This window comes from Condylura cristata, unplaced genomic scaffold, assembly GCF_000260355.1.
Source record: "Condylura cristata isolate star-nosed mole 26May11 unplaced genomic scaffold, ConCri1.0 scaffold00023, whole genome shotgun sequence".
Classification (NCBI taxonomy): Eukaryota; Metazoa; Chordata; class Mammalia; order Eulipotyphla; family Talpidae; genus Condylura; species Condylura cristata.
In genome coordinates this window covers 7,466,181-7,493,437 of record NW_004567124.1, presented here as the reverse complement: position 1 = coordinate 7,493,437, position 27,257 = coordinate 7,466,181, and the positions used below count along the sequence as shown (strand labels likewise).

Sequence of the window (27,257 nt, the reverse complement as noted above, 5' to 3'; positions counted from 1 at the left end):
CTTTCTCAGACTTTTAACCTGTCTTACAATACATGTAGTCCTCTGGCAAAGTGAAAAATAAAATTTTGCTTTAATTTATTTGAATTACTTTGCAAGTAGTTTTTGTCTGAGGGGAAGATGTAAATGACATCCCAGTTCAACTATGAATTCTAGCTACTTTTTTCCCTGGAATTCCCTTCCTGACCAAAGATTCCACTCTGTTTTCTCTCCCATCATCAAATGAAGCTTCCTGTAATACTGAAACAGGATTTGAACATTGTCACCTTTCAAGATTCAAGCTGCACTATGGTCCAATGATGATTATATTTTAATCAGCATGTTTAGTTTTTACCTTTCTTTCTAATCCTGGTTTCCTTTAGATATTTTATATTTTGCTGTAGCTTAATGCACTATTCACTCAGTTGGTGATGCTGAACAGAAAACTGTCCAGGTTAGTTTTCTTTTCACTTACATAGACTTCCTAACTCCTATGGGTGATTCCTCTAAAATATCCTCTATCCTCTCCATTGCCACTTCCTTTTTCTATTTTTTTTTTTCTATTCTTGCCTTTACTTCCTTAGTTGGACCTTAACTACTTATTACCTGTATCATTACAATTACTTCCTAGTTGGTTTCCCTGCTTCCCAAGCATCTCTGTGGTCCATTCCCTATTTTACTGCCATTATTTAAGATGACAGACAATATGATACCATACTACTTAAAAATAATTCTTTAAATTTTCTATAACATTCTGGATTAAATTTTAATGCCTTAATTTTAAGACAGAATTCATTGGATTTTTTTTCTAGTATCTTTTTCTATAACTCCTTTATTTCAGTAATACTGTTATAAAGTACACTTTCAGTTCTGTAGACCTGCCATTGGATCTCATTATCTCATCTTCATTTCACCCTGAATTTGTACATGCTTTTTCCCTGCTAACTTTGATCAAATAACTTCTTGCTCTACTTCAAGAATGAGTAGTTCTACTCTGGGACGTTCTTGTCTCAATATCTCTTTAGTATTTGTGTCACAACCTACTATATAATTTGATTCTCTTTTCCACCTAGATCTTAAGATCTTTCCAAAGGCAAGTGTTACATCATCTTGGCCTTAAGCTCCATATTGCTATTGGTAACAAAGAGCTGCCCCACAAATGGTCATTGATTGAATATCATTCATTTTAACAAGATAAAATTTTGAATGATAGTAATGAAAAGTTTTTCAACTTGACCTCCAGACCATTTATTCCAAGTAATGTTTATTAGAACTAAGGTCCAGTAAAATCAGAATTTGTAAAAAGACTTTTTGGCATGATAGAATATAATTTTATATGCTTTATACACTTGCCATTTTTTGGTAACCATATTCATGCAAAATGTTTAAGGTAATTTTTGTCCACAGACAAATGATGCTTACGTTGGAAGTTCTTTTTTCAGGCTATTTCCTTCCTTTGTGTTGAAATAGCAGGCAGCATTCTTTTTTTGCTTATGTTGAAGGCCAGATTTCTACAGCTTCATCTTTAACCTCTTTCCAAGGCAATGGGTTCCTGTCAGACTTTACCTAGTTTTCTCAACAGCAAAGCCAGCATTAATCCTTTCTTAAAATTTTCTAAGCTGTCAGCAAACAAACACCTTCTTACCAGTTTAGCTTGAAAGCCACTTACATTAGTTATTAAAGGGCATTTGATTTTCAGTCTCCACATTCCAAATCACAGCTTTCTCCTCTGCTCTGAGCAGAGTAGTAGGTATTGTGCTGCATATTTCAAGATAGCTTCTGAAAGTTGAACAATTGCAGAAAACTGTAGTCTTCCTGTTACGAGAGATCAATTTGCCTGTGGATTCTGGCTCCTAATTAGCAGGTGGAAGAGATTAAGTGAGGATTGAATAAAGTTATAAGCCTTCTTTCTTGAAGGGTTTATGTTGCTTTCTGAGTGTATTTTAGCTCTTACTTTTTGCAACCAGATGTCCTTCTTGAATGGAAGGGGAAAAGATTCATATAGTAAGAAAAGGATCCATATGATAAGGATTTTTAAAAAATGCATAATGTCTATACAATAAAACTACACATTTCACTTGTACAGATTGATAGCTTTTGACAAATGAGCACACCTATTTATTTAATTATCATCCAAACCAAATGTAAAACATATTTCCCCCATTAAGTTCCTTTGTGTTCCTGTGCTTAGCAGTCAGAATCCTCCCACCCTCACTGCAACCAACAGCTCATCTTACTTCTAGCACTGTAGATTAGTTTTGTCTGATTTAGGGTTTGGTATAAAGAGAACCATACAGACACGTTTATGTACTTTGCTTTTTTCCCTTATAACATCTTTGAAAATCAAACATGTCGTTACATGTGTTAGTTTCTTTTTATTGCGTGTACTAATTCATTGTATGGATATACCACATTTTATTTACCAGTTGAAGGTAATGTGGATTTTTTCTAGTTTGGGACTTTCATAAATAAAACTGAGTATTCATGTTATATAATATTTTTTATGAATACACATATATTTTATGGACATGAGTACCTAAGAGTAGAGTTACTTGGAGATACAAGCATGATGAGCACATATACACATACCACACATATACATGTGTATGTATTTTTAAATCAATAAAGAAACCAGCAAACTATTTTCCTAAGTGTTTACACCATTTTATACTCTAACTAGCAATGTTTCAGAGATCTAATTGCTGCAAATCCTTGCCAAAACTTAATAGTGTATTTTTTTTTTCATTTTTAAAAGAGATTTATTTATGCATACAAGAGCTGGAGTGTAGGCCAGAGCTGCAGGGTGAGGGTTCCATTGAAAGGATTCAGCAGAGACAGGGTAAGGAGCAGAACAGGCAGATTTACTGAAATACACGGCTGAGGGGAGCAGTGGGTGAGGCAAGAGAGATCTGCTGTGCCATGTGGGTTAGCTCCTCAACCTGGGATTGAACTCCTGCTGCAATGGCTACTGATAGCTTCATAGTGCTGAGACTTAACCTTTTGCTGCACCAGGAAGGCCCTGTCTTTTTCTCATTATAGCCATCTGAGTGGGCATGAAACAGTATTTCAGTGTGCTTTAAAATTTTTTATGCTACTGTACATGGTAAATTTAAACTTTTTTAAATATCATTTCTTCCTTGCTAGTATATTGCAAAAATGTCAATTGCAAATGTAGTTGACTTTTGTATATGTTCTATGTCAAAGTCATCGAGTTTTTATTTCTAACAGCTTTGTTTTAGTTTAGATTTCCTAATATTTTCTATATAGACGGTCATAGTATTGATATTGTACATATTTTATTGAACTTTAGGCAGTAAGTTTAGGTACACATAGTCTGCATTTTTGGCTTGTTTAGTTTTCTGGATATTTGAAAGCCTTATGTATAGGCCTCAGCAAGCAAGTTAAGATGACATAATTAAAATGAGAATTATGCACATAAAATATATGAATACAGTTGTAGTAATAGTCACATGTAGAATTGCATGGCAGATGGTAAACAAGGCTGTTTTGCCCTCTGGACTTTGGAAAGTCTTTTAAATAGGCCCTCTGTACTCTGAATAACAATAAAATTTGGTCTGAAGAAGCAGGTCCAATAACCAGGTTATATTAGAAGACTATTGATAATATCTCTGGTCACTTTTAAATGCATTCATTAGACAGATACTTAGTAATGAGTGCCCATTAAGTTCCAGACTCTGTTTTTAGTATTTTGGACATACCAGTGAAAAAGCTATCAAAAATCCCTGTTTGGGTTATATCTTAATGGGAGAAATACACAATAAATATTAAGTATTAAAGTCTTTATTTGCCTGTATATTTAAGTGAACAGAACTTTGGAGAAAAAAAAAAGGTAGAATCATATCATACAGATATTAGGCTGTTTTTAAGATTCTATAAACAACTTGATTAAAGCTGAACAGTCACCAGATTCACCTGACAAGCCAGGTTATAAGAAAAAAATTTAACTGATAACTTTTCAATCAATGATGATCCTTTGATGAAGATTACCTCAAGTTTAGATGTTTTCCCCAGTGATTTTCTTTCCCAATTTGTCTTATTTGCAAGGAAAAGTTTTGGAAGAAGTGGTCCCAAACAAACTACACAGATCACTCACCACAAAACAATCTGTTTTCACAGGGAAAGATATTTTTTCAGTATCCATAAACACAAAATAAGAAAAAAAAAATTTTGGCCTTACATAATTGCAAGGTTGTTCATTTTACCATCTTGGCCATTATTATGTTGGAGATCAGTGAAGCAGAGTAAATAAAAATAGTGCCATTTTTGAGTAATACTTCTTGCAGACATTTCAATAAAAAATAAGATGTTGTAGAAATAGCCATACTAGTTGGCTATTAAATTAGATAATTTTCATTAAATTAGATACTAGTAAATGTGACCTGTTAAAAGCACCAGTTAGAATTCCTGAAGAGAAATCCTTTGAACATTATTTCCTTTGTATAGCTACTAAAAGATACTACTTGAGGTGAAATATTCAAATTGTAAATGAAACCTTTGGGAAAAATAAGACAAGAAAATATTTTCTCAGTTTGTAAGTGGTGAAGCTGCTTTATGTCAAGAGTTCATCTGTACACCTCAAATACAGCACCTAAATTGTTCTATTCAATTTTACATGAAGGAAACTCAATTTTGCTTGTAGACCTGGGCCATACATTGAATTGCCTTTTCAAAATAGTGACTTTACGAATAATAAAGACTTAAAAATAGTAATCGTGTGCTGTAATTGGTGTGACAAATTTTACATGTATTGATTAATCATTACAGCACGTTAATGATGCAGGTTTTAATTATTAATGATATCCCCACTTATAGTTGAGGAAATAAGGCACAGAGAGATAGGAAATTTGCCCAGGTTCACGTACCTAGAAGCAAAGATTAAAGGCAGGTAGTCTGGTTCCAAAGGCTATATATATCCTTTTTCTTTTAAAACATACCTAAAATAAAATCTTCTAATTAACCATTTTAAACTACACAAAACAGTTGTATTAAGTACATTCACACTGTTGAATGTACATTCACACTGTTGAATGTACCAATCTCTAAAACTTTTCATCTTGCAAAACTGAAAATAACATTAAATAACAGTTTCACATTGCCTCTGTTTCCCCAACCCCCGTCAGATATCATGATAGGAGTTAACAGGAAACCTGCTTGAGCTATATAGCTCTTACACTAGAGTGGAAACTGCCGCTAGGGTAAATTCTACTGCCGAAGTTCAGGTTCACAGGCTCTACCTAAGATTGTACCAAAAGCAAGAGATACCTATTTCCGCCAGCTTTGCACCAAGTAACAAATAATAGCCTCTATCACTGGGAAGGGGCGAGAGCATGACAAAACCTATGGAGACTGAGGGTGGAACAAGAATTCTGAGAAAAATTTCCTGGTATGCCTTTGCTCATGTTAAAACACAGGACATTGTCAGTTCACCAGTGGAAGAATTTGAAGCCTATGATGCACTGAAGCTAGCTGAAGAAACCATAAACCAAACCTATCTTCACTTACTAGATTGAGTGAGACCCTCCTTATTCTAACAGGTGTGCTCATTTTTGAAATTTTTTAAATCTCAGTTTCTATTCTTTTAGACAAAGTATCAAATTAAAAAAAAAAAAACAAAAAAAAAGTAAACATAACCGGATCTTTGAGCTGTCCCTATGTGGAAACTATGGCACATAGATTATAAACAGTTGACTAAAATCCATAGTGTGTGTATTTTAATTTAACTGGTAAACTTCCTCCATATATTTTTCATGAACTTTGAAAGATCTATCAGCTTTGTGTGAACCTGGGAACTTAGATGGGAAAAATAGCATCTTTAGATTTTGGTCATAGTTTCAGTATCACTAATTTCTCTATTTAAAAATCCTCTGATAACTCACCAAATTAGGGTAAAATCCAAATTCTTCTTCCAAGGCCAAACAGATCTACATATTTGATAATGATTGTCTTATCTTACCCCTAACACCCATTCACCTACCAGCCACACAAACTTTCTATTTGGTCTTGCCTCACAGTTTTTGCAACCTCAGTAAGGTTGTTCCTCCCTGATAGCAGGTTTACTCATTCAGCCATCAGTTCTTCCAAACTTTACCTTTATTTTTGTAATAGCACTTACAACTTTCGAAACTTTTTATTAAACTGGAGTCAGTCTTCTAGAGAAATCTTTATATTAGAGTTGCTCCTTTCTGCTATTCACTGATTGCCGGAGTGCTGCTGCCCAAATTCTTACTGTCTCAGTTCTAACACAGCTAACTAACTGTAAAGCTTAGTTTAAACAAAATAATAATGCTATTTGTTAAGATTTGATTGCTTAAGACCTACGTTTTCTGTATTGATTTCCTTTTTATAATACAGAATGGATTTTCAGTAGTTTTTACTCTTGAACTCTCAGAATCCATCTCTTGAGTGAAATTTCATCTACCAGGAACTTGTGGCCAAAAAAACTTTTCCTGAGCAGCAGATCAAGTGTTAACATATGTTTCCTCTCTTCTGAGAACCAGTAACTAAACATTGTTGTGGTTGGACATTGTGTTAGTAATAGTCATTCAATTATTTTTCAAAGCAGGCCTTAGTGGGTATATTTTAAGTGACCTTAAGAATTGTATTTTTTTTTTTTTTTAAGATTTACTTATTTGTTCATGCAGAACTGGGTCCAGGCCAGAGGCTCAGGGGTGGCGAGAGGCTTCACCAGACCCAGAGTAGGGAGCAGAACAGGCAGATCTACAAATACACCGCTGAGGGGAGCAGCGGGCAGGTCAGGAGAGGTCTGCCACACCATGTGGTCACCTGCGGGGCAGGTGGGAATCGAACTCAGTGGAAGTGGCTTTAGCTTCTCAGTGCTGTGCTTTAACCCACTGCGCCACCAGGGAGGGCCAGAATTGTAGTTTTTAGTGCTCAAGTTTCTGTGAGATAAGGGTGTACCTCTTGTTGTATATGAAAAATTTGATAATGTGTTTAATAATGTAACACCAGATAACTGAAATCATCTTCTTTTTACAAATCTCTATTCTTTTTTTTTTTTTAAAGATTTATTTATTTATGTATACAGAACTGGGGTACAGGCTGGAGGAGCAGGGGCGACGAGAGGATTCACCAGAGACAGAGTGGGGAGCAGAGCAGGCAGATCCACGAAATACACTGCTGAGGGGAGTAGCAGGCAGGTCAGGAGAGGTCTGCCAGGCCATGTGGATCACCTCCAGGGCGGGCGGGGTTTAAACTCATGCTGAAGTGGCCTTAGTTTCTTAGTGCTGTGCTTTAACCTGCTGGGCCACAAGAAGGGCCCCAAATCTCTATTCATAAACTCCTGAGGATAAATTCCACATCCTATATACAATTTAATAATTTCAGGCCCTCCATGGTGGCCCAGTGGGTTAAAGCGCAGCACAGCAAGCTAGCTGCAGCCACTTCAGTGCGAGTTCCATCCCTGGCCTGGGAGGTGGTGACCACATAGTGCAGCAAACCTCTCCTGTCTTACCCACTGCGCCCCTCAGCAGTATACTTCGTAGATCTGCCTACTCTGCTCCCCCACTCTATCTCTGGTGAATCCTCTCACCGCCCCTTCACCTCTGGTCTGTACCCTAGTTCTGTATGCATAAGTAAATAATCTTTATTTTTTTTTTGACATTTTCTATTATTATAGTTTATTTTTACATCATTTTGTGCCTTTTTCCATCTCAGCTGCAATCCCTATGACTTCCCATCACCAGTTCACCCCTGTGTCATCACCATAAATAATCTTTTTTAAAAAACCTAATAATTTCAGTGCAGTCTTTTTTAAAAATAATGTTTATTTTTACATCATTTTGTGCTTTTTTCCATCTCAGTTGTAATCCCTGTGGATTTCCCACCACCAATTCACCTTTGTGCCATCACCATAGTCCAGTGCTCAGTGCAGTCTTTTAATTCTGCATGGTCCACTTTTCATCTTTTAAATACAAGCCTGTTTTCCTGTTTTGCACAGGGCCAAAGATATTGATGAATGTTGGTTTCCAAATAAATGTAAAAGTCTGTTCACTGAAAGTTACTGTAATTAATAATCGCATTTATTTTATTTTTTTTTTAAAGATTTATTTATTTATTCATACAGAACTGGGGTACAGGCCAGAGGCTCAGGGGCGGTGAGAGGCTTCACCAGAGACAGAGTGGGGAGCAGAACAGGCAGATTGACGAAGTACACTGCTGAGGGGAGCAGCGGGCGGGTCAGGAGAGGTCTGGCTCGCCATGTGGTCTCCTCCGGGGCAGGCGGCAGGCGGGAATCGAACTCATGCGGAAGTGGCTTCAGATTCTCAGTGCTGTGCTTTAACCCGCTGCGCCACCAGGGAGGGCCAATAATCGCATTTATTTTTAATGCTTCAAAGTAGAATATGCTGGAAAACAATTTATCTTGGTAATCTCAAAACCTTGATAACAGGTGGTAACTATCCTCATTTTATATTTGAAGAAACTTTGGCTTAAAAACTTACTTTCTCAAGGTCACACAACTGGAAGGGAGCAGAAGTTGACTTAACACTTAGGTCTGTATATGACTTCAAAGCTGATGATCAGACCACAGTGTTTGGCCACATACAAGATAATGTAATATGGTGGAGGCACTAATATATGACACCCACACTGGGCTTATAATGTTACTTGTAATTCCTCTCTAGCATAGCCACACACATTCTTGGAGTTCCTACCTAATTTAACTATTAAATTTCTCAAATTTAACTAATCCCCTTGCTAGACAAACAGCAAGATTTCTAGTCTTCATTTTTTTTTAACAATAAGCTCATGATTGTTGTAATTAAACTATAAACTGAGTTTAGAATTCAGAAGCAGAAGCTGGCAAAAATTGAATCTTAATATTTGCTTAATACAGAGAGCACTTACTGTGCAAAGAGAGAAGTGAGGTTACTTTTGAAGTCTGATTATCTAATTTGATGTGGGAAAGGCAGGAGATTGTGCGGGTTGACCTATATTTATGAAAAGGATTAAGAAGATAACCAACAATATCAAACAATATAAGAGCTAAGTGACTGATACACAATAATTGCCTGAGTGATTCAGGGAAGGAAAGCTGTTGTGGTCAGGGAAGCTGCTTGTTATGAAATCCTCTGTAGCACAAGCAAGTCACGTAAGAGGAGCTCTAAGTAAACTGTGTGTTGTATCACTGCTTCTCTGCTCTCATTTAAGTTGGGGTGATGGTGTAAGTAAGAGGTTAAACATTTAGAGGTTGAGAGCTAACAATGAAGGTTCATTTACTTTGACTTTTTTAAAACTGTATTTCAAATAAAAAGCATTTTGTTTCATTTTGAATCATAAGGATATTCACCCCTTAACTAGAATTGATTGTCCATGGTATTTGGTCATATTCACAAGGGAAATCAGGGCCTGTATGTTTTTGTTGTTGAGCATGTGGTGAGAAGTATGCTTTAATCTGTGGCTTTAATCTGAGTTTAATTAAACTGACCGTATATAAGAGCATGTCAAACTCAACCACTTCCTTCCAATTCACTTTCATTCGAGTAACAGTGAATGACAGTATTGTCACTGATCCACTGGTATATATCCATTGATGTTGATTGCTCACCAAACGTATCCTCTTATCTACTATCTCAGTAGTCCTCAAGCACTGTCCCTTTACTTGGATAATGTAAGTTCTTTGTTGATAATTTGTAAAACTATGCCATACTTATCGTTAGTATATGCTTTGACTACCAAGAATTCCCACTAAATTACATATTCATTTTATTTTTTTTAAAGGAGAGCATTTATTCAACTTTGTGGCTTTTTAAAAGATTTATTTATTTATGCATACAGAACTGGGGTATAGGCCAGAGGTGCACGGGTGGTGAGATGATTCTACAGAGACAGAGTGGGGAGCAGAATAGGCAGATTGAGGAGGTACTCTGCTGAGGGGAGCAGTGGGCCGGTCCAGAGAGGTCTGCTGTACCATGTGGATCACCTCGGGGCTGGGGATCAAACTCGCAATGAAGTGGGGGCTGCTGCTCCCTTGCAGTGTAGCGTCCTAACCCCTTGTGCCACCAGAAGGGCCCCATATGCATTTTATTTTAGTAAATTAATTTTTACTGTCTTTAATTTTAGAAACACTGAATCCAAAATGGAAAGTCAGTAAACTAGGTTTGGTGAAGACATATTAAGTCCTTGCATGGTGTTTCCAATCATTTTAAGAGAATGGACAAAGGAGAGATACTAGAATAAGCATCCTTAATATTGAACTAAATTTCTTATTTATGCCCCTTAAGCTTCCCACAAAATTTGGTTAGAGTAGGGAAAGCAATAAAATACCCTCTTGACATTAATCTATACATCCTTCAGGCACTTTTCTAGTGATATATCTTATGTTTTCATAGACGTATTTTATTTTTCTATTGATATATTTTAAAACAATCTCCTAGAGTATTCATGGAGAAATATGTACAGATGACCAGTCAGTGACGTACATTTGAAACTGCCTGAAAAGTGGACTTGGTTTTATAGGACCTTTAACAAGACTCTAAAAGTGGGTACTTCAGAATAGGTATTTTTATGATATATGTCAGAGTAGGTGGCCATGATGTCATTTGACTACTAAGAACAAGAAATTATAGTCATTTCTTAAAAGCCCAATTAGCTGAACATATTTAATTAGGATTAATTTATTCAGTTGACTAATAACTTATAATTAAATGTGAGTAAAGGAAACAGAGAAGAGATGGGGGAAAGTTTAGAATTTCGAGTTCTAAAGTGCTAGTGGAAGGAATGGGAGAAACAGTGTTGCCTGCTATCCAGTTTTACCTAGGTGACCCTCTAGTTCACTAACTATGAACTGCTTTTGAGAGCTGGTGGAGAGAGATACTGTTGCAGCCTAGCAGTATATAACTCTGTTCTGCTGGAGACTGCCATCTTCTTCCAGGTCATGGGTAGTATATCTTAGTGTCATTTAGAAGTGAGAACTATTTCATGGTAGGCAGCCTAAAACTGCTGATAGCATAGTGGGCTTTGGTGATAAGCTTAGGGAGATTTGATTCCCAGAAAGAGTTAAACATCAAACTCTGTGGAAATTGTTTTACATGTCATACAGTCATAAGGAAATAAAGCATCTGAACAGAGCTGGCTAAGTAGAACTGAGAATATAAATAGGCAAGTATTAAAGATTTCTAAGGCATGCTTTTTTAAAAATATATTAATTTTCTTACACTGTTGTTCATTTTTGTATAGTAATTGGTTTTCCCTCTCAGGTGTAGATCCCATAGTTTTCTCACCACCATATCACCAGTGAGCCATCACCACATTGCCTTGTACTCTTTACTAAAGCAAGCTTATATATCATACTAGTGCATAGCTGGTGTGTCCTGGTAGCACAGTTTTCAAGAGGGTGTGGGTATTGAGGCTTCCTCATACCAACAAGCAACTCTCAGACATCAATAAGGTATCTGAGAATTCAACTCAATTCTGGCAACACTCTACTAGGTGATAGCATCAGATTCCACAGGTGAAGGGCTTAGTTTCCCAAGACCTCCTTTGAGAATCCAGCTTCAAACTCCAGGTTTCTGACCAACCAGCAATAGGCTAGAGGTTCCAGTGATCCCCCTCTTCAAGCTTCAAGTGACCATCCCAAACCCAGATTATTTTCTGTATTTCTGACCAACTGGTATAAATCAGAGGTGTTCCCAAGGCACCTTCCCGAGGATAAACTTAAAATTGCTGGAATGGCTCACAGAACTCAGGAAACCCATTTACTCACTTCACCAATTTATTACAAAGGATCCAAATCAACAGATGGAAAAGGTAAGGTACGCAGGTTAGGGTATGGGAAATGGTATAGAGACCAGACCCTCTCCAGGCAAATAATTTTCCCCCAGATCTCTGCACAATCACTAACCTGGGATTTCTTTAAAGTCCCTTCTTCTGGGCTTTTATGGGAACTTTATTACACAAGCATGATTGATTAACTCACCTGCTGCTGGCAACTGAACTCAACCATTCTGCCTGTCACCCCTGCCTGGAGGTCATGGTGGCACTGAAAATCACGCAGCCCATATTCTCAGGTGTTTCCTAAAAAGTAACCTTCATTAATTTACTAATAAGAGACACTTTTAATACTCAAGCCATTTAGGAAATTGCAAGGATTTGGGGGAAATTGTAAGCTAGAAACAATGGATGAAGACCAAATATGCGTGAGAAATAATTTAGCCATTTGGTTATATTGGTTATATTCCTATAACCTACAATATTTCAACTTTCAATTGAACAGCATAAACTTGAACCTTCTTTAAAGAACCTAGCATTCCACCTTAATATTAAAATAGCTTTTTGAACATAATGGACTACTTTATTGTAGTATTAATGTTCCTTTTTCCAACTTTTTAAAAAAGATTTATTAATTAATGCATACAAGAACTGGGATGTAGGTCAGATCTAGATGGGGGTGTGTGTGAGAGGATTCACCAGAGACAGAGGAGGGAGCAGTTCAGGCAGATCTATTGAAAAATACTGCAAAGGGGAGCAGTGGGCAATACAGGAGAGGTCTACTGCGCCATGTAGGTCATCTCTCTGAAAGCGGATGGATAGAACTCTGTGCTGCAGTGGCTGTAGATAGCTTCATAGTATTTGTGTCTTAACCCTTTGCACCACCAGGGAGGCTCCCTTTTTTTAAATGGATAATTTAAAATACATAGAAAAGTTAAGTAAAATATTTATTTCCTACCACTTAGATTCATTTCTTAGGCTCTTTTTGCCATATGTACTTTACATATATTATTTGTTTTACTGAATAAGTTGTAATTTGAAGCATTTCTCTTATAAATACTTCAATATGCATCTCAAAGCAATTTAGACCATTTAGTTATATAATCAAAATACCATTGTTATACTACACAGTAATTCCATTATATCATCTGTTATCTACGTGTACCAAGATGTTTTATTTAGTCAATTAACCCTACTGCCCCACTGCCACTCCTCTTACCCTCTGGGTCTTATTTTTCCTTGTCACTTTGCCATGGACTTGATACCTAGTAGCAGTTGAAGTTGTTTGAAAATTTATATGATTTTAAATTTGAAAATTTTTAGGTCAGTGGTTCTTAATTTGTTCTGCTTTTAAAAGCCTTAGCCCCTTTATCCTCTCTCACATAAATCAAAATTTCTGGGGCTGGGGGAACCATACATCAATTACTTTTTAGTTTTCACATAGTTTTTTTCACATAGTTTTTTTCACATAGTTTTTTTTCACATAGTTTTTTTCACATAGTTTTTTTCACATAGTTTTCTAATGTGTGGCCAAAATTGACAATCGAAAGTATGGATTGTAGTCATCTTTAATGAGCAAATGGTCAGAAGTGTTTGTGTAGCCAGATCTCTTCTCCTTCCCTAGCCAGTAGCTTAAACTTTTTGTTAGAAAGCTAAATTAAATAGAATTAAGTGCTGAACACCCTTTGTTCACTGTTCTGTGTCATCCCTCCCCACTCTTTTGATTTATTCTCTAAGTACTTTCCCTTGAGAACTAATTGTTTTACATCTCTAACAAAAATCTCAGCCTCCTCTAAGGTTAATACCCAGGGTAAGCATCTGCCTGTTAACCCCAAAGAAACACTCGGCTGAAAAAGATAAATTCTGTAACTCATCAAGTCTGTATTCCAGTGCCTCTTCAGAATTCACTCTCTTCATGTTCCAGATCTCTCATCATTTCTACCCACTCTATAATCACACTGTTCCTGTCATGTGGAGAGCCGATTTCTTCTAGGGTATGTCATAACTACTTCCTTAGTGACTGCCTCATAATAAACTCCTTTGTGAAAAGATTTTCTCATAATCTTTGTGGGTTTGGCTTACTGGCTAGCAAGCAAAAACACCAATTTTGGTCTCTTACATTTATTTTTGTTTTTAAAGATACTATTTATTTATATATATATAGAACTGGGGTACAGGCCAGAGATTCAGAGGGTGAGAGGATTCACCAGAGACAGACTGGGGAGCAGAACAGGCAGATCGACGAAGTACACTGCTGAGGGGAGCAGCGGGCGAGTCAGGAGAGGTCTGGTGTGCCGTGGTCACCTCCGGGGCAGGCGGGGATCAAACTCATGCGGAAGTGACTCAAGCTTCTCAGTGCTGTGCTTTAACCCGCTGCGCCACCAGGGAGGGCCCAGATTTTATTTATTTTTATGGGGGCTGAGAGATTCAGCTGAGACAGAGTGGGGAGCAGAACAGGGAGATCTACTGAAATCTGCTGAGGGGAGCAGAGGTTAAGACAGGAAAGATCTGCTGTGCAATATGGGTTAGCTCTTTGGCCAGGGATCAAACTCAGACCTTCACAATGATAGTTCTAGACTTAACCCCAAGCCATCAAGGAGGCCCCTGGTCTTTTACATTTGGATGAACAGTTGAAGTTTTTTTCTCACCAGAATAGAGATGAAGTGGGGTATGTTAAGGTGTTTAGGCTTTTTCTTTTCTTTTACTCAGCATCTAAACCGTTTAAAACACAAAGCTAGGTTCCATTCATAATGAGTAAGATATGTCAACTGTGATGTCCTGGAAAGACTATGGACTTGAAAGTCAGATTTGTGTAGAGCTAAATTTATCTCTGCCTACATTAAGTTGTGTTCCTTTGAAGTCCTAAATATCTATGAGGCTTTCATAATGACCTAACTCATTGTTTTCTGCTTTTTTTTAATGCTATTTTTTTTTTGGCACTAGCATAGTAAGATTCTCTTCCTTTATCTTCCAACTGATATTGTATTTGTCCCTATCTCACAGTCCACTTTTCCTTTGAAACATTAGCTTTTTTTTTTTAAAGATTTATTTATTTGTGCATACAAACTGGGGTACAGTCCAGAAGCTCAGGGGTGGTGAGAGGCTTCACCAGAGACAGTGGGGAACAGAACAGGAAGATCGACGAAGTACACTGCTGAGGGGAGCAGCGGACGGGTCAGGAGAGGTCTGCCACACCATGTGGTCATCTCTGGGGCAGGCGGGAATTGAACTCATGTGAAAATGGCTTCAGATTCTCAGTGCTGTGCTTTAACCTGCTGCGCCACCAGGGAGGGCCCATATTAGCTTTTTTACTGTTCCTCAAACATGTGAAGCTCGTCCCTACTCTGGGACATTTTTTTTTTTTTTTTAACTCTGGACCTTTTTGCTAGTTTTCTTCCTACCACCTGTGCTCCCCACTCTAGCCTGGAAAACACACTGGTCCTTGTTAGTCATTTAGGTTTCAGTTTTTTTTTAAAGATTTGTTTGTTTATGCATACAAGAACTGGGGTACAAGCCAGAGGTGAGAGGTGTGAGAGAATTCACCAAAGACAGAGTGGGGATTAGAACAGGAGGGCTGACTGAAATACACTGCTGAGGGGAGCAGCAGGTGGATCAGGAGAGGTCTGCCACACCATGTGGGTCACCTCCCTGGCTGGAGGTCGAACTCGTGTTGCTGTGGCTGTGGATTCCTTTATAGTGCTGTACTTTAACCCGTTGTGCCCTAGGTTTCAGTCATCTCAGTGAGCCTTACATTGATTACCTAATCTAAAGTAACCTTTCAGATAGCTTATATCAGATGTTTGATTTTTATTTTGATACTTGTCCCTTTTGGTATTTTGTTTGTCATCTTTTCTCTATTCTAGCTCATCTATTTTGTTACCTTGTGTTTCCATTAAGTATAGAAAAAATCCCTGACCCACAAAGGATGCCCAATATGTTTGTTAAACTAATTAATAAGTGAAGTGGTAGCACTTACCCTACCTTTTGTTTCAGATAATGTGTGGGAAATTGGGGCCCCACATGCCCTTTCTACGAGGAGCATATTTTCTTATAAGTGGTGAAAGCTGAGAAAATTTTAAGTTATTTCTTGTTGAGTATTTAACTGTGTTGGCTCTTCCATTTCAGTAGCACCTTGCTACCTCCTTCCAGTGAGCTCTCACAATGACTCTCTTTAAGAAAAGGCAACTGTAGTAATTATGCTTTCTTAATACCTTTTTTTCTGAACAGGGATTAGTTGCATAACCTTTGAGCAATACTAGAGAAATAGAGAATAGATTGCACTGATAAGCTTGTTTTTGTGCGTACCACTGATACTTAAAAGTAGGCACTTTAGTCATCTAATTGTTATATCCCACCTAAAAAGCAGATACAGAATGCTGTTGACTTTCCTTTTTCTTTCTATTGTGTTTTTTAAGCTTTAATTTGTTGATTTGTATTATATGTTGAGCATGGGATGATTAGAATACATCTCACATCTCTGTGAGACAGGAACTCTTACTACCATTTTATACATAAGCATAGTGAGTCTTAAGGACTTAAGAAACTTGTTCTAGTTGGTGATTTGTAGAACCAGGATTAAAATTCAAGTAGCTTGAAGTTATATTCCATAGTTTTTTGTTTTCTTTTTTTAAAGATTTATTTATTTGTACATACAGAACTGGGGTACAGGCCAGAGGCTCAGGGGTGGCGAGAGGCTTCACCAGAGACAGAGTGGGGAACAGAACAGGCAGATCGACGAAGTACACTGCTGAGGGGAGCAGCGGACGGGTCAGGAGAGGTCTGCCACACCATGTGGTCATCTCTGGGGCAGGCTGGGATCGAACTCATGCGGAAATGGCTTTAGATTCTCAGTGCTGTGCTTTAACCGGCTCCGCCACCAGGGAGGGCCTATATTCCATAGTTTTAACCATACTACTTTTCATTATATCTTTTTTCTTCTCATCTTTATCACTTAAATATTTCCATAAAAGGTATTTGTATTGACTCAGGCACTGATACTCAATTTTTTATGTAGTTGTTCAAGAGATAATAGTATTAATGGTCCAACTGAAAGATGTCTACTTATTGGCAAATGTGAAATTTAGTAAGAAATGATGCTTGTGTTATAATATCTAATTTATCTTCATTCTCAAATTAAATTTCCTGATTCTGAATGTTAAAATCATTTATTTGTCACTATTCCTATAAACATTTATTAGTGTCTATCAGTGTCCTAGATACTCTATATCTGACTGTCTTTTAAAAACTCAAACTAATCATAGGTTCCCATACTTTGTTGATTGTCAGTGTTCTTAGCTTCTCAATTTTTTCCCCACAGAATGCCTTGGCAAAAAAACAACTTATGATTCCATGTATTAAGTATTAGACGTAAATCTAATACATACTTCTGTTCTAACAATGTAAGTCATTTAGATTTACATTTATGGGAAAAATGATGCCCATAAATTGATAGAAAAATCAATTTAGTTCATTCTTAAATAACTAATTACTTATCAATAAGATGTGTCGTATCTGTTGGAAACTATACTTCTCAACCTTTAGAATCAGATTAGACATCACCACAATGATTTTCTTTCCTTTTTTCAATAGGCAAAGAACTTCATTAGCTCATGTTTGAAGCATTATTCCTAAGCTTCTCCAGCTTAATTAGCTGCGAAGAATGAACTGTGTATAAGCAAAAACTGAAAAGAACTGCAGCATCTAAAGCCTCAAGCTTAAAAATATTAGAGATCTAGATTTTTTCAGATCCATGAACAAACTTTTAAAAAGCAGTCATAATATAAAATAGCACCTTCAGGTTTTATCTTCAAAAGTTGACTTGTATAATTTGCATTATTTTTGGAAACCTCATCTTGGAATTTCTCCAGGAGATCTGGAATTTCATCGTCATCAGTAGCAAGCAGTGTTTTTCCACCCACAGATTGTTGTAGCAGAGCTTCAGCTAGTCTCATTAAACTAGCCAGACTATATCAAGCTGGTTTAAGGTGCTGGGTAGCATTTCTGTCAGCTGCTTTGTTTTTCAGCATGGTAGTGGTGGAAGTATTTGCTACCAGAGATGCCTCAACTTTAGGGTTGTTAAAGTGGATCACTGTGCCTTGGTTTGTGAACATATTTACCTCTTAAATACCTGAGAAGGTAATGTTTACCGTTAACTTCTTTAAGGAGAGCTGAAGCTTTTTTTTTTTTTTTTAAGATTTATTTATTTGTGCATACAGAACTGGGGCATACAGGCCAGAGGCTTCACCAGAGACAGAGTGGGGAGCAGAACAGGCAGATCGTTGAAGTACACTGCTGAGGGGAGCAGCGGGCTGGTCAGGAGAGGTCTGCCACGCTATGTGGTCACCTCTGGGGCAGGCGGGAATCAAACTCGTGCAGAAATGGCTTTAACTTCTTAGTGCTGTGCTTTAACTCGCTGCGCCACCAGGGAGGGCCCGAGAGCTGAAGCTTTTTATCAACAATTTTTCTTTTTTCTTCAAGCAGTCCCTTTTCTGCCACTGCACACTGCCTGTAGTTAAGTGAATTTCTCCTGGCTCATGAGTTGTTTTTTTTTTTTTTTAAGGCTTTTTTATTAATTTATGCATACAGGAGCTGGGGGTATAGGCCAGAGGTGCAAAGGGCAAGAAGATTCACCAGAGACAGAGTGGGGAGCAGAATATGCAGATCTACTAGAGTATACTGCTGAGGGGAGCAGCAGGTCTGTGTGCCATGAGGGTCACCTCCCTGGCCAGGGATGGAACCCAGGCCACAGTCGCTGGCAGCAGCTCTTTATCTCTGAGACTTTGACCCCTGTGCCATGAGGGAGGACCTTGGTTCACGAGTTTCTTTTATCTTGTTGGAGCAGGAAAGCGGCCTTATGGAGCATTAGTGTTTGTGATCAGAGGGTCTCAGGCAGACCAGTTGAGACGGGGATACAAGATAGCAGATCATCTCACATTACTATTCATGTGCTTGCTTATTATTACAGCTGTTGGAAATCCAATTTTGCAAAGGTGTACGGTCATCCAGAGGAATAAAGAGTGATTTCATTAGTTGAAACTATGGCTTGTCCTATAGATTGCATCATGAGTTTAGTGTAGTTTGTAAGTTCTTGTGATGTCCTTAACGGTTAAAGATTACTGTATTTCCTTCAAAATTTTAAAATATCAACAAATGCCTGCCTGAGTTCATTGAGAGCACCTCAGTACACATTTGGTAACTGATCACAACCTGTACCAGAAAATGGTCCCAATATAACTAAATTTATTTTGTATTACACCCTTATTGATACTTTCTACTCTAGTCTACCTTCTCCCTCTCCCCATAAATACCTGTTTTTATTTGTACCTGTAGTGTGTGCCATTTTTTTTGTGCCTCAGACCTTTCTTCCTCAGTCACCTTTCCCCCTTTCTTCAAAGGCATATTTATTTCTAACCTCCTAAATTCTATTTTAAGACATTCCTTTAGATTCTAAATAGTTTATGACTATTGTTATTTTTCATATTCTAATGTGGTAGGCTCAAAAAAGATCCCCCACAAAGATATCCACATCCTCATCCTTATGATCGGTAGTTTATATGGAAAATTGTCTTTGTATAAATATGATTAAGGATCTTGAGATAGGGAGATTATCCTTGATGATGTAGGTGAGCTCAGATGCAGTTGTGTGTATCCTTACATGAGAAGGACAGGGGGACATTTGCATATACAGCAGAGAGGAGCTGTGAAGGAGGAGCAGAGATTTGAAGCCTTGAAAATTGGAGTGATGTAGCCAAGGCAAGGATGCTGGCCACCACCAAAAGCTGAAAGAGTCAAGGAACAGATTTTCTTTTAGTGCTTCCAGAAGAAGCTTGTCCCTGTGAATGCTTAACTTCAGTCATTGAAATAACCTGGGACTCCATATCTTTGAAAATAAATTTTTGTTATTTTAAGATACTAAATTTGGGTTGCTTTGTTCCAGTCACAGGGAACAAATACATTCATCTTCTAAATTAGCTTTTGTGTATGGTTAATCTGGCTTTTTAAATATATATATATATATATATATATATATGCTCAGACACCAAGAGGTTCCTTCTATGCTGACAAAAGTTCTCTGTGATCACATTTGGTCAGCTTGAAGGAAACTGCTGCCTTAATGGTTAATTAATTTATTCATTTACAATTCATTAAACAAAAAACAACCCCTTTTTTGTGCCAAATAAAATGCTAGGTACCATTTTTACGATTAGTCCCTAAAAAATAGTCACTCACTAATTATTGTACTTATTTGTTATCAATCATTAGCATTAAGCCTTAATAATTAATAATTCAAGTTATGTCATACCCTCTCTTCTCTTTTTCCCCCCAAATTGATAGCAAGCTGGTCTTGCTAGAGTTTTATAATGAAAATCATGTTGCTCATCCTAATATAATATATAAATATTTTTCTATTCTGAAATTTTCCTCAAAGTTTAGATTGTTGATGTGGAAAAGCACCTTAGAAATCATTCTTCTAAAATAATAATAGCCCTCCTATTCCTATGTGTGGGAACTGATTCCTAAAAGGAAAAGTGATTTACCTGACATAAAAAACTAAAGGGCAACCTATGATTCTGTTCCAATTCATTATTCTTTCCACTGTGGGAAGAACCAAATTACTATGACACAGCCTTCAAATTTGTATTTAGTTCTCAGAACTTTGCACTGGTGAATCTTTTCCTCCCCAAATGGGGAGAGTATTGCACTATACTTTTTGATATTATAAACAGTTGAATATTACTAAACAATGAAATACATAACACTGGGTTAAATCCTGTTGCCTTCTAAACTTGGATCTGGTGTTAAAAACCCAAGACTTCCAGGGTTGAATGTTTTGGACTGTATTTATCTCTTTCTTGGTTTCATCTCTGCTAAAATTACAGTATTACAACAAATTAAAGAGAAATCTACATGATGAGCTACCTCATCCCTATTTTGCAAGTGGCCATTTGAACTGATGATTCTATGGAATAATAAAAAAAAGTGCAAGATTAAGAGATGAGAGAGCTAGATTCTAGTACTAGGTTTGTAACTAACTCTTGATTAAATATAAGCAACTGGTTAAGTCAGCAAATAATTTCCTTTTTCTGAATCTCGTTTTATTCAGTGTGAAATGATTAATCTGGATAACCACTAATGTTCTGTACCCTCTAGAGACTTGTAAAGCATACATATGTTCCCTAAGGGTGGTTTTAGGACTTTTTTCAAGATCATGCCAATCCCAAGAATGAAAGATTGCTTTACATAGAATGAGTTCTAAGTCTGATACATAAATTCCTTATATAGACTGTTAATCCTAGAAGGGAAAATAGGGAGCTTTAAGGCAAAAAGCTTCAGTGGAGCAGAAAGTGCTGCAGAATGTTTAGGTAGAATAATTTATAATACTTTCACTGATAATGGTAATAAGGAGAAAAACAGCCAACTTTTACTTACTCTGTACTAAATAAAGCACTGAGCACTTCAAGTGTGTTAATTGAATGAATTAAATTGGTTTACAAGATTGGTTTACAAATATAGAATACAGAATAATAAGCCTGGTACATGGCAAAAGTTATTTAAATAATAGTTGCTATTAACATCTTTATTATTACATTATTGTGGTGGTAGTTGCAATTAATCTCCATAGCAACCTTGTAAGTAGGGACTATTATCCATTTTACAGGTGGAGAAGTTAAATGCTAGAGGTTAAGCCAGGAAGTAGAAGAGAATTAAAATTTCTAGTGCATGTAGTTGGTTAGGAATGCCTGCAGATAAGAACAGCTATTTTACTTTGAGCAGCCAGGGAAGGTCCTTTTGAAGAGGTGATGTTTAAATCTCAAATATTTATCTGAGACTGAAAGATAAAAAAACTAACCATACAAAAATGGAGGTGGGAGGGAAGACAGGATTGTTAGGCAGAGTTAAGGCAAGTGTAAAAACCTGAAGTGGAGAACGAATTTGATAAAATTCTAAGGTAGAAAAGCCATTCACCTCAGTGAATCCTTCTCTGAATACTCTAAAATTACACACCTACGCAAACTTCTATCCCTGTGTCCTTGCTGTATTTTCTCTTACACTTATCACTGTCTCATATACTGTGTAATTAATTGTGGTTTTATCTGTCTCCCCTGCAATAGTATATAAACTCTCCGAGGACAGGGATTTTTTCCTGGTTTTTGTATCTTGGGGTCTTGCTTAGACCATGAAATTTCTTTCAACAAATTAGAAAAAAGTCTCATTTCCAAGATGTTGGAACCCCATACCAGGACACAGCTTAGCAAAGGATGTTGGGGATTTCAACTGTCTTCTGTCTCCTCAGGCACCCTTATACAAGTCACAACTGAACAACTTTACCTGACAATCTTGGATGCATAAGTAATATTATAATTATAATAGTACTAGCATGTAGCTGGTATTGAATAAATATTTACAGAATAACAGAATTGTTTAGAATGAAGGGAAAGAGTGGTTTAAGACAAGAAAGTAACCAGAGCCAGGTCTAGCAGAAATTTCTATGGAGTTTGATTTTTTTCCCCTAGTAGCAATCAACTAGGAAGTCCCTTGGACCACTTTCATTGAATATCTTCTGTGACTTTAGTAAATGGTGTTAGTATTTCTTTAGCAGAGAAAGCACAGGCCAAGTTAGTTGAAGTCCAACTTTCAGTACTTTTAGACCTTGATCTCAGGGATCTACTTTTTACCTACTGCACATAACCCTGGGTTTTGTCTGCCTATGTTGTTATAGGATGTTCTGTCAAGCTGTGTGAGGGGCTTTGGGATAAGCTGTATAGAAAACTCACTTTTTTCTTGCAGCTCTAAATCTAGATAAACACAAGGCAGAGTTTTTATCTAGCATAGTTAGTGCAGAAAACCTAGAACCTCTGGTCCTTGTGATTGAATAGTGAGTAAAAGGGGAAATGAAGCCAAAATTCTATTTAGGAACTTCCTATATGTTTTTTTTTTTAAAAGACCATTTCATTTTTCATCAGCTCCCACCTTAATCCCCTCCCAAAAATCAACTTTCACTGATGTGATTTAAGTTTCCCTATTCACAGACTAGCTGGCAGCTGGAATCCTGGCATTAAATAACTATTTGAACTTTTCTCTCTTTCATATTGATGTTTTTCTTTGGCACCCAAGTCCATATTTGAGAATTCACTTTCTCTCTGAGCACTTTTTCTTGACAGTTTTTATCTTATTTCCTTTCTCCTCCTGCTAGTGAAAGGATATGGTATGAAAAAGAAGGATATTCCTGAGATTTATTGATGGAATTCCTGCTCCACCATGCCCTAAGCCTGGTAGGTGCACTCTTCTCGCAAATCACTGCTGTTAGCATTTGGTATTTACCTTTCCTCATTTCCCAGTACTGTACAAAGCATAGAATCTTACCAACACATTTAATAACTAAATCACTCACTTGATTCTTTGACTTTTCTCCCTTCATCTTTGTTGGTGGCTACAGGGAGGAATATGGTAGACACCAAATTGTAAGCAAGAGGAAATCTAGACTATGTAGCTTTATTGTTGCCTGGGAAGTGGCCGGGGATGTCAAATGCAAGGATTTGATGCTCAGTGCAGCTGCCGTTAATAACCTGCTCTCATTGGCGTGAGAATGGAGTATTTCCACATGGTTGCTCAAGTCTCTCCTCTTGCCCTAATGCTCCCCCCCACCAACCCCCTTTATCTGTTTCATTAATTGCTTAGCAGTTTGCTGATGCAATTAAAAATAATAAGACGTGTCTGCACCTCTGTGGTATGTAGTCAGAATTCTTCCTCCAAGGTCTTCATCTTGCTGCTCGGAATGGGCGAACATCTTATTTTGGAGAGGAGGGAAGAATCTGTCGCTACAGTGAAATGCATTTTTAAAAAGTAACAGTTTACTGAGCTAGATTTCTCCTGATACTAATCATTTTTACTAAGCCAAGCCCTTGTCCCCTATTCATTAACAGGGCTTACATTTAGCAGCAGGGTATATAGAAATGAATCTTACTGAATTAGTGATGTGTAGAAAGTGGTTTTCATTTCTTAACTAACAAGGACAAGATAAAAACAGCAGTGTCAGTGTGCAGGAGAACAAAACCAAATTCTTGTTTATTTAGTCTGTTTCAAGTCACTGGGTAGAGGATATGCTATACCAGCTGTTACTTATGTCTCCTTCCTGACTAATATTTCAGCCTGCCTTTGGTGTCTGTTCATTTTTCTTACCTTCAAAATGACTGCGAATGACTGAGAAGATATTACCATTGTGTTTCCAGTCAGTTTCTGGTAAAGGAAGGTATATGGCTTGCTTTCCCAGTGCTGCATGGTGGTTTGCTTTGTGACATATGTTTTGCACCAATTTACTTGTGCTCCACCCCCACTGTGTGTTTACCACCTTTATAGAAGAGGATCATACTGCCTACCACAGGGTTACTCAAACTTTAACATCATTGGGAATCACCTGGAGAGCATATTAAAACACTTTTGTGAAATCTCTCCCTAGAAGTTTCTGATTCAGTAAATCTGGAGTGGGGCCTATTTACATTTTAAAATGTCCCTTGAAAGTGCTAATGCTTCCAATCTGGAGACCATATTAGGCTCACACTACTTTAGGAATAATGCCTTCACATAGGTAAGACTTAGGATTTATTGATTTCATTTTTCTAGCTCTATCTTCGGATGTAATAGTTTAAATCCACTCCTACTTTTGAGAAAAGTTGGTCTTTTGAAATTATTATCTCAATTTTAAATTTTTAGCCATTGCCTCTCACATATCTCTTGTCAGATCATTCAGATTTGTTGCTGGCAGTGTATCTTTTAGGATGCTTTGATATACAAGAATGTGGCTGTTTTGAAACTTATGATTAGACAACTGATGTGATGTTACATACTCAGATGACAGTTTCCACTTTTTTCTACAGTAGAAAAAGTGTATAATGTGTATTCTTTGCTATTTGCTAGATTCCCTGACCCACCCAGATTTGGTGAAATCACATTCTGACCTGGGTGAGCACCGGGCAGGCACCATGTGGATCACCTCAGGGGCAGGGACTGAACTCATGCTGAAGTGGCTTTTGCTTCTTAGTGCTGAGCTTTAATCCCCTGCACGACCAGGGAAAACCTCCATTACTTTTTAACCAGACATTACATTATTTTGTATTTTTAATGACTTTAATAAGTTTGTTATTGTTAAACTTGAATAAGTATAGTTCTTAGAGGTTGACAATATATCATACATGTAATTTTCATTGCTCCTTCAAGTGCCTACTAGTATATTTATTAGATGCCCTAATATAATTGTATGAAGTTAATGTCTATTTCTCCCAGTCTTAGTAAGATTCTCATTTAAACATCTTAGGAATTTTCCTAGTACTGAACCTTGCCTGTTGTGTTTGAGAATGCTGAATTGATTGTTATCATTGATCAATCAGTGAACCAAGAGAAAGCTAGAATGTTACCATGTTACACTTTTGGCATTTAGGTGAAAAAAGGAATGGATTTTATTTTGGAAAAACACTGACACTTAGAGACTGGGTGTGGTGAGGGGAAGAATAGGAGAGAAGCATAAATTGCCTGTTAATGAAAGAGGGGGTTTTTGTGTCAATATATATAGCATTTTGCACTTAGGAAATTTCTGTCAGTATAAATCTTGGGAGGCAGTGTGCGAATAGCAACCATTTTGGAAGTTTTTTATTTTTATCTTTGTTTTCTCTTGATATATTGAATCCCCTTTTCTAATTTAGTGTTTTGTTTGCTAACAATTGCATATATTATTGAGGTGCTAGATAGTATAGGTGCCTTTAGGACTGTGTGTTTTATTAACCAAATGAAGGTGAACTTAATGGTATAACCACTTGAACTTTTCCAGTATTTAGAGCTTAAACTACATCCCAGTCAAGGAAAATTGATTTTATTCATCTGAGAAAATGTAAATATAAAACAATTATTTGAGGGCCTCTCTAGGGTGTAAGGGGTTAAAATCTCAACACTGTGAAGCTATCTGCAGCCATGGCAGGATGAGTCCCGTTCCTGGCTAGGGAGTTGACCCACATGGGGCAGCAGACCTCTCCTGTCTCTTCTACTGGGCTCCCCCTCAGCAGTGTATTTCATAAATCTTCCTGTTCTGCTCCCTACTCTCTCTCTGGTGAATCCTCTCACCCATCCCTCCTGGCACCTCTGGCCTACACCTAGCTCTTGTATGCTTAAGTAAATAAATCTTTTTAAAAAGTACTTAATATTTGAGATTTAATAAAACTGAAGACCAGTCAGGTCTGACACATTGAGACTCCCGCAACCCCTGTCCTTTCTTTAGTCTATTTACTTCATTTATATTATTGAGACTTGCTGACATAAACATAGTTTTATACTAATAACTATTATTTATTTATTGCCTTCTTGCTGCCAGTTTCACGAGCTTTTCTTTAAACATTAACACTGACTTTGAATGTATTACAAATCTGTTGTTTCTTAGTTACTAGGTCAATTAAGAATTCATCAGATTTTTGCTCTAAAAGAAACACACATCAGTGTTAAAAATTATATCCAGGCCCTCTCTGGTAGCCCAATGGGTTAGGATGCAGCACTGCAAGCTAGTGGCAGCCACTTCAGTGCAAGTCTGATCCCTGGCCCCGGAGGTGACCCACATGGCGTCACCTCTTGATCTACCCGCTGCTCCCCTCAGCAGTGTACTTCTACCTGCTCTGGCTCTGGTGAATCCTCTCACTGCCCCTGCACCTCTGGTCTGCACACAGTTCTGTGTACATAAATAAATATTTTTAAAAATTATATATAAGACTAGGGTCTAGAATTGTTTCATTCAGCCAAACCATCAATCTTGTGGAAGAAGATAGACTTGCAGTGTCTCAAAATATTTACTTCCTATACACCATTCTAGAAAGCTACAGGGAGATGTTCTCCACATAAAAAGAGTAAAAACCAGGATAGAGGAAAACATGATAGGAGAAACAGGAAGTGTACAATAAATGTGATCATCTAGAAGATCCCTCAAAATAGTGAGAGGAAATTTCAAATAAACAAGTTTACCAAACCTGAGAGGGCAGCCATTTCTTTTCTTTTCTTTCTTTCTTTCTTTTTTCTAATAATATGTTTATTTTTACATCATTTTGTACTTTTTTTTTTTCACCTCAATTGTAATCCCCATGGGTTTCCCATCACCAAGTCACCCGTGTGCCATCACCATAGTCCCGTGCACTTCCCCACCTATTTTTGATCCCATTCCCCACTCCACCTCCATAAAATGTCTCTGGTATATGGCTCTTCATTGTTATTATTATTTTCTCGCCTGGTTCATTATACTCCTGCTACGAGCGAAACCATCCGGTATTTTTCTTTTTCTTTCTGGCTTATCTCACTAAGCATGATCTTTTCCAGCTCCAAGTTGCTGCAAAAGACATGTGTTTCTTTTTTTTGGTTGCTGAGTAATATTCCATTGTATATATTGTACCACATCTGTTTAATCCAGTCACCTACTTTTGGGCATTTGGGCTGCTTCCATGTTTTTCCAATTGTAAATAAAGCAGCAATAAACATGGGGGTGCAGGTATTTTTTTCAATCAGTG

The 27,257-nt window shown here is 37.3% G+C and overlaps 1 protein-coding gene and 1 pseudogene across 2 annotated transcripts in view; one reads left to right on the top strand and one right to left on the bottom strand.

The window, feature by feature from the left end:
- ZNF609 (zinc finger protein 609) overlaps positions 1 to 27,257 on the top strand; it is a 167,968-nt gene that overhangs the window by 42,138 nt on the left and 98,573 nt on the right. The gene's annotated exons all lie outside the window — the stretch shown is intronic.
- On the bottom strand, positions 17,466 to 18,277 carry LOC105853975 (annotated as a pseudogene).